At 41.8% G+C, this 7,500-nt stretch overlaps 1 long non-coding RNA gene and 1 pseudogene across 1 annotated transcript in view; one reads left to right on the forward strand and one right to left on the reverse strand.

Moving 5' to 3' along the window:
• The window catches only part of LOC120554981, a 211,745-nt pseudogene extending 211,028 nt beyond the window's left edge, over positions 1-717 (forward strand).
• A 1,963-nt stretch (positions 718-2,680) lies between these two features.
• Positions 2,681-7,500, reverse strand: part of LOC120555002 — a 5,329-nt gene continuing 509 nt past the window's right edge. The window contains exons 2-3 of the long non-coding RNA XR_005638603.1: positions 3,787-3,865; positions 2,681-2,776 (exon numbers count right to left, since the gene is read on the reverse strand). This is a non-coding gene — a long non-coding RNA (uncharacterized LOC120555002). The remainder of the gene's footprint in view (positions 2,777-3,786; positions 3,866-7,500) is intronic.

Here is a 7,500-nt window from a genome sequence, read left to right on the forward strand (position 1 = left end):
AGGGTGGGGCCTGCTGGAGTCAGATGGTTGACCACCAGGTCTGAGGAAGTGTAAGTCTGTTTTACATTTCATTCATGGAACTGTGGCATCACTCATGTAATGGCCCTCTGGAGTGTCATCATCAAAGTGCTGATTGGTTAATAACTGCAGCTGTGTTATGTCTCCTTCTCTCCGTCCAGATTCCTGTGAACTCACACTGGACACAAACACAGTGCACAGAAAGCTCAAACTGTCTGACAACAACAGGAAGGTGACATTAGTGGAGGAGGATCAGCCATATCCTGATCATCCAGAGAGGTTTGACTATTATCAGCTGCTGTGTAGGGATGGTCTGACTGGTCGCTGTTACTGGGAGGTCCAGAGGAGAGGAGGGGTTGATATATCAGTGAGTTACAGAGGAATCAGGAGGAGAGGAGACAGTGATGACTGTGTGTTTGGATGTAATGATCAGTCCTGGAGTCTGAGGTGCTCTATGATGGTGGTTACTCTGTCCGTCACAATAACAGAGAAACATCCATCTCCTCCTCCTCTGTCTCTGGTAGAGTAGCAGTGTATGTGGACTGTCCTGCTGGCTCTCTGTCCTTCTACTCAGTCTCCTCTGACTCACTGATCCACCTCCACACCTTCAACACCACATTCACTCAGCCTCTCTATCCTGGGTTTGGGTTCTGGTCTCGTGGTTCCTCAGTGTCTCTGTGTCCTCTGTAGGACGGAGAGTCTCCTCCTGTTTCTCACTGCTGATCAGTTGAGTCTGTACAGGATCACACTTACAGAAATACTTCAGGTTATTGTTATGAACTAATGAATGAACTTTGTATAAAATAATTCAGAATGATTGAACAGATTCCTGGTGAACATTGTAAACTTCTTCCACTTCCTGTCCTTTAAAGATGGAAGCTGTGATCATGAAAGTGTAAAAATGTGTCATGTTTAGTTTTGATTTCTGTCTCTTTTCACAATAAAAGCATAAAGTTCCTGTGATGTGTTTGTGTTACGTTTAATAACATCCAAACCATAGACTGTATGTATGAATATAATAGTAATATTTACAGTCTATGATCCAAACTATTTCTTAATGAGATTCTGCAGATGTTTAAAGGTTGATCAGCACAACCTTGACACAGACACACACACGACACACACATATGTATAATACTGTGTATAATACCGTGTGTATATAGTCTATGAATACTACTCCTAATATGTGTGTGTGTGTGTGTGTGTGAGAGAGAGAGAGAGAGAGAGAGAGAGACCTCCAGCTTACATTGGGTTCTCCGAGCGACGAGCTAGCAGCCCCTGGCAGACGCTAGCTGGCTGTCCCGTCACTATATGGAGCTCCTCAACTCCGAAAACTTTGAAGCAAATTGTCAATTCGGCAACGATTTTTGCAAGACTGCCTATATTCAAAATCTAAAAAGTTCATTTCTCGCTTAAAACGTTCTCAGAAGTGAATTTAGTGATGAATAAGATGGCGAAAATTGTTAAAATTGTCCTGTTGTTGGTCTGCCAAAGAAGTCCCATTCACCTTGTTCTGAATGTGAGAGATAGCCACGCCCCCTGATTTACATATAAGAACTGGAAATAAATAGAGAGTGAAATAAATAAATGTGGCATTAGGAATTAAAAGTCTCTTGAAATAAATAAATGTGGACTTATGAAATAAAAGTACAATGAAATAATTACATTTATTTAATTATGTATTTATTGCCTCATTTATTTATTTCATGGTGTATTTCAAAGGCATATTTATTTATTTATTCATGTATTTATGTATTTATTCATTTATTTAATTGTGAATAAAATGGCATTCCATATTTTCGTTGCAAAAAAGTCCCATAATATATCTTAGCAGAAAGTTGAAAAATGTTGCGTTTACTTCACACAAGAGCAGCCATTTCCCCTGTTGCCATGGGAACGTTATAAAGTGACGTAATTCATCAGAAAAGGAAAGGAGGTCAAGTCCAGTAGAACTCTGTCTGTCCCTATTTTAACCATCTGAGGTCACGGTGTGGAGCGCCTGGTGCAGGTGTGTTTAGGGCCGGTCCAAATCCACTTTTACTAGTCTGCGGACAGTAAAGGGTCTGTGTGCGGGCGCCTGGTCCTGTTGGGAAATCACTTTTCTTTCTCTTTTTCATCTCTTTTTGCAAGTTCCCGCAATTTCATCGCATAAAATTGCATAAATATCCCACATATTCCATCACATTTTTTAAGAAAACGTGCCGCATAATCAAGGATTTTTGCCTTCAACAATCACAAAAAAACTTGTGTCTCATAAAGTCTTTTCACGTCCAGTTTGGTCCACATAAAGCCTGAAAAAGTCAGCAAAAAAGTTCCAAAGCTGTCCTAGAATTTAGCAAATCAAGCAAAACTAATGATTACATTTTCTAAGTAGGCTACCACCCAGCTGACTCACAACGAGCTCTTTCTCAGCCTGAATATGCCATCTCTCTGGTTCTGGTTCTGGTTCTGGTTCTGGTTCTGGTTCTGGTTCTGGTTCTGGTTCTGGTTCTGGTTCTGGGGGGATTTCTGAGTCTCAAAGTCGTTGTTGTGTAATTGCAAGTTGAAAAACCCTTCCCCATGTTTTTGGATTGGGCCCGCGGGCTGTGAGTTTGACCCATGGTCCCTCCACTGTCCTGATGTGGAGATGTTAAACAGTTAGCTGTTGAATACACATGAGGGGGTAAACTAGAGCCAGGACCTTCTGCAGAGCATCTCTGGCATCAGCAGCCTCTTCTTCTGCTCTCTGTCTGTCCAACTGCTGCCTCTCCAGCGCCCCCTACAGGAGGACAGGAGGACAGAGGGAAAGACATGCAGCGATTTCACAGGAAGACGTAGAAAAGGAGGTCAAGTCCAGTAGAACTCTGTCTGTCCCTATTTTAACCATCTGAGGTCACGCGTGTGGAGCCTGGTGCAGGTGTGTTTAGGGCCGGGTCCAAATCCACTTTTACTAGTCGGCCAGTAAAAGGGTCTGTGTGCGGGCGCCTGGTCCTAAGGGGTTGTCCTTAGTGTCTTCATTAATCAGAGGGGTGTTTTGCGGTAACATGCAATCAACCAATCAGAGATCATCTCCCATTCATCAACCAATCAGAGATCATCTCCCATTCATCAACCAATCAGAGATCATCTCCCATTCCCTTTAAAAGCCAGGCGCGTTTGGACCTTGGAGCATTGCTGTTATGATGGAGGATTTACACCCTAATATTATTATTAGTAATCTTCTGCATGTGTGTGTGTGCTGCTGTGTGTGCTGCTGTGTGTCCCTGTATGTGTGTGTGTGTGTGTGTGTCCCTGTGTGTGTGTGTGTGTGTGTGTGTGTGCTGCTGTGTGTCCCTGTGTGTGTGTGTGTGTGTGTGTGTGTGTGTGTGTGTGCTGCTGTGAGTCCCTGTGTGTGTGTGTGTGTGTGTGTGTGTGTGCTGCTGTGTGTCCCTGTGTGTGTGTGTGTGTGTGTGTGTGTGTGTGTGTGCTGCTGTGAGTCCCTGTGTGTGTGTGTGTGTGTGTGTGCTGCTGTGTGTCCCGTGTGTGTGTGTGTGTGTGTGTGTGTGTGTGCTGCTGTGTGTCCCTGTGTGTGTGTGTGTGTGTGTGTGTGTGTGTGTGTGTGTGTGTGTGTGTGTGTGTGTGTGTGTGTGTAACCAGCATAGTGTGTGTGCACTGTGCACGAGCCTAGGATCATTTTCCTAATGCTCTGTTAAAATAACAATGAACAATGACTATCTACTGATCAACTAATTGCCCCGTTGGGGGATAATAAAGTAACTGTAACTTGGATATTAAAGTAAAGTAAAGCACCTTCAGAGTGTGGATCTCCATCCGGTGCAGAGTCTCTCTCTCCGTCAGCTGGACCTTCTCCAACAGTTCTCTCTCCACTCTGAAACAAAACCAGCCTCAAACTCCAACAGCTGTTCATCAAGCAGACAGAGAAATGGGCTGGGTCTCAGACCACCTACTGGCCCACTTCTAACACTTAGTTTGAAGGATATCGTGGAGATAACGCAACAAGTCAGAGCACTGAAAGTATGACAAGCACTGCCCGAGGGGATCTTTAAAACCAATGATTGTTCTTTAGTACTCACGGTCTCAGCCGTCCTCCCAGGGTCACCGGAGGTCCCTTCCTTCTCAAGGACGCCCGCCTTGCCCTCCTTGGTCTCCGGACTGAGAGAGGAGGTGCTCAGAGGCTCTGACCAGGCTGTGGTAGGGAAATGCTCTCCCACTAGGAGATAACAGGAGGTCTCTCCCACTAGGAGATAACAGGAGGTCTCTCCCACTAGGAGATAACAGGAGGTCTCTCCCACTAGGAGATAACAGGAGGTCTCTCCCACTAGGAGATAACAGGAGGTCTCTCCCACTAGGAGATAACAGGAGGTCTCTCCCACTAGGAGATAACAGGAGGTCACTCCCACTAGGAGATAACAGGAGGTCTCTCCCACTAGGAGATAACAGGAGGTCTCTCCCACTAGGAGATAACAGGAGGTCTCTCCCACTAGGAGATAACAGGAGGTCTCTCCCACTAGGAGATAACAGGAGGTCTCTCCCACTAGGAGATAACAGGAGGTTAACGGGCGGTTAAAGAGGAGTCACTAACCCCCGTAGGGGGGGAAACCCTCCCCGCTCGACAGCAGGCAAGACGATCCCAGAGAAAACATAAAGAACTGGCAAAAGGTTGGGTCTCCTAGTCCAAAGTCAGACTCAGGTAGTTTTTATTATTTTGTGACAAAAGCAGAAATTAAAAGCAAGTGGTCCTCTACAAAATAAAGATAAAGATAAAGATAAAGATAAAGATAAAGATAAAGATAAAGATAAAGATAAAGATAAAGATAAAGATAAAGATAAAGATAAAGATAAAGCCTCCGCTCTAACAGAGGTATTTAAAGCTGCTTCTCTTCTCCTCCTGGCTCTGTGTCTCCCACACTCATAAGAGTTCAGGTAATCTCCTCTTCGGTGTCAAAGAGGCAAATAAATCTTCCCCAAAACGCAGCGAAAAGAGCGTCTGGGCAAACTAAGAGAGAAGAGCACTTTTTGGCCTCTGTTTAACAGAGGTATTCAAAGCCGCTTCTCAGAGATAGTCTTTTTTCTTTTTCTCTTTTTCTTTTCCTCCCTTACACTCAGCGAGCGCAAGGGAACCCCTCTACAGCTGAGAGAGGCATCATGAATCTTCCCCAAAACAACAGGAAGTGCAAGATGGAGAAGGCTTCATGGCATCCTGATGCCACGTAAAGCGTTCGGGTAAAAGAGCCCGAAGGGACCCAAAAGGACCCAAAAGGGACCCAAAAGGGACCCAAAAGGGACCCAAAAAAGGACCCAAAAGGGAACACCAGAAAGGGCTCAAAAGGCACCCAAAAGGGAGCCTAAAAAGGACCCAAAAGGGACCCAAAAAGGACCCAAAAAGGGACCCAAAAGGGACCCAAAAAGGACCCAAAAAGGGACACAAAAGGGAACACCCAAAAGGGCTCAAAAGGCACCAAAAGGGACCCAAAAAGGGACCCAAAAAGGGACCCAAAAAGGACCCAAAAGGGACCCAAAAGGGACCCAAAAGGACCCAAAAAGGGACCCAAAAGGGCTCAAAAGGGCACCCAAAAGGGACCCAAAAGGGACCCAAAAAGGACCCAAAAGGGACCCAAAAGTGACCCAAAAAGGACCCAAAAAGGGACCCAAAAGGGAACACCCAAAAGGGGCCCAAAAGGGACCCAAAAGGGACCCGAAAGGGGCTGCTACTCGGCAAAAACACTCATATTTATACACAAAAAACATTTTACTCCTCCCAAAGTTATCTAAAGGGACGTACTATATGCAGACCTGCCAACCTGTACGCATTTTGCGTAGTAGAAACGCATTTTGACATCAGAATACGGTGATACGATTTGTCACTTTAAACTACGCGAAGATCAGGTGACTGCTTTGAGTTGACTGGTTGACGTGCAGTAACCGTCTCAGTCTAACTCTTGATGACAGGAGGCAGCTAAAACTTATGGCTAAAACAGCGTAGCAGCCACGAGCATGCTGGGAAAAAACACTAAAGAAGAAGAGTTCGACCAATCACAGCGTCGGGTCCCTTCCTCTAATGTCCAGCGGGGATATCGGCTACTGATCGTGTTCTTCATTCCTCCCTCCTTCCCGTTTAGTCTGGTTGGTCCCCCATATATCTCTGGGTTTCTCCAAGGGAGGACTGGGCCTGCAAAGGTCAACGGATTTGATGTAGAAAGGTGAAATTGTGAAATGAAGAAATGTTATTTATTTATATTATTATTAATAAAGCCTTGCATTTATAAAGTCTTGGATTTCGTTACAAAGGTCTTATATATTGTTTTGCCTTTCCTATGATTGAGTTCATACCGTAACAAAATTAACTGTTACTAATGTAGGTTAGCTGCTACTATAACATCATGTTTTAGGTATAATAATCATCTATCTAAGTAGCTGTTATAAGGAACTAAAAGGTGTATTAAACATCATGTTTTAGGTATAATAATAATCTATCTAAGTAGCTGTTATAAGGAACTAAAAGGTGTATTAAACATCATGTTTTAGGTATAATAATAATCTATCTAAGTAGCTGTTATAAGGAACTAAAAGGTGTATTAAACATCATGTTTTAGGTATAATAATAATCTATCTAAGTAGCTGTTATAAGGAACTAAAAGGTGTATTAAACATCATGTTTTAGGTATAATAATAATCTATCTAAGTAGCTGTTATAAGGAACTAAAAGGTGTATTAAACATCATGTTTTAGGTATAATAATAATCTATCTAAGTAGCTGTTATAAGGAACTAAAAGGTGTATTAAACATCATGTTTTAGGTATAATAATAATCTATCTAAGTAGCTGTTATAAGGAACTAAAAGGTGTATTAAACATCATGTTTTAGGTATAATAATAATCTATCTAAGTAGCTGTTATAAGGAACTAAAAGGTGTATTAAACATCATGTTTTAGGTATAATAATAATCTATCTAAGTAGCTGTTATAAGGAACTAAAAGGTGTATTAAACATCATGTTTTAGGTATAATAATAATCTATCTAAGTAGCTGTTATAAGGAACTAAAAGGTGTATTAAACATCATGTTTTAGGTATAATAATAATCTATCTAAGTAGCTGTTATAAGGAACTAAAAGGGTGTATTAAACATCATGTTTTAGGTATAATAATAATCTATCTAAGTAGCTGTTATAAGGAACTAAAAGGTGTATTAAACATCATGTTTTAGGTATAATAATAAGCTATCTAAGTAGCTGTTATAAGGAACTAAAAGGTGTATTAAACATCATGTTTTAGGTATAATAATAATCTATCTAAGTAGCTGTTATAAGGAACTAAAAGGTGTATTAAACATCATGTTTTAGGTATAATAATAATCTATCTAAGTAGCTGTTATAAGGAACTAAAAGGTGTATTAAACATCATTTTTAGGTAAAATAATAAATTATCTAAGTAGCTGTTATAAGGAACTAAAAGGTGTATTAAACATCATGTTTTAGGTATAATAATAATCTATCTAAGTAGC

Source organism: Perca fluviatilis, unplaced genomic scaffold (assembly GCF_010015445.1).
Source record: "Perca fluviatilis unplaced genomic scaffold, GENO_Pfluv_1.0 PFLUV_unplaced_scaf_1, whole genome shotgun sequence".
In the NCBI taxonomy this organism is placed as follows: domain Eukaryota; kingdom Metazoa; phylum Chordata; class Actinopteri; order Perciformes; family Percidae; genus Perca; species Perca fluviatilis.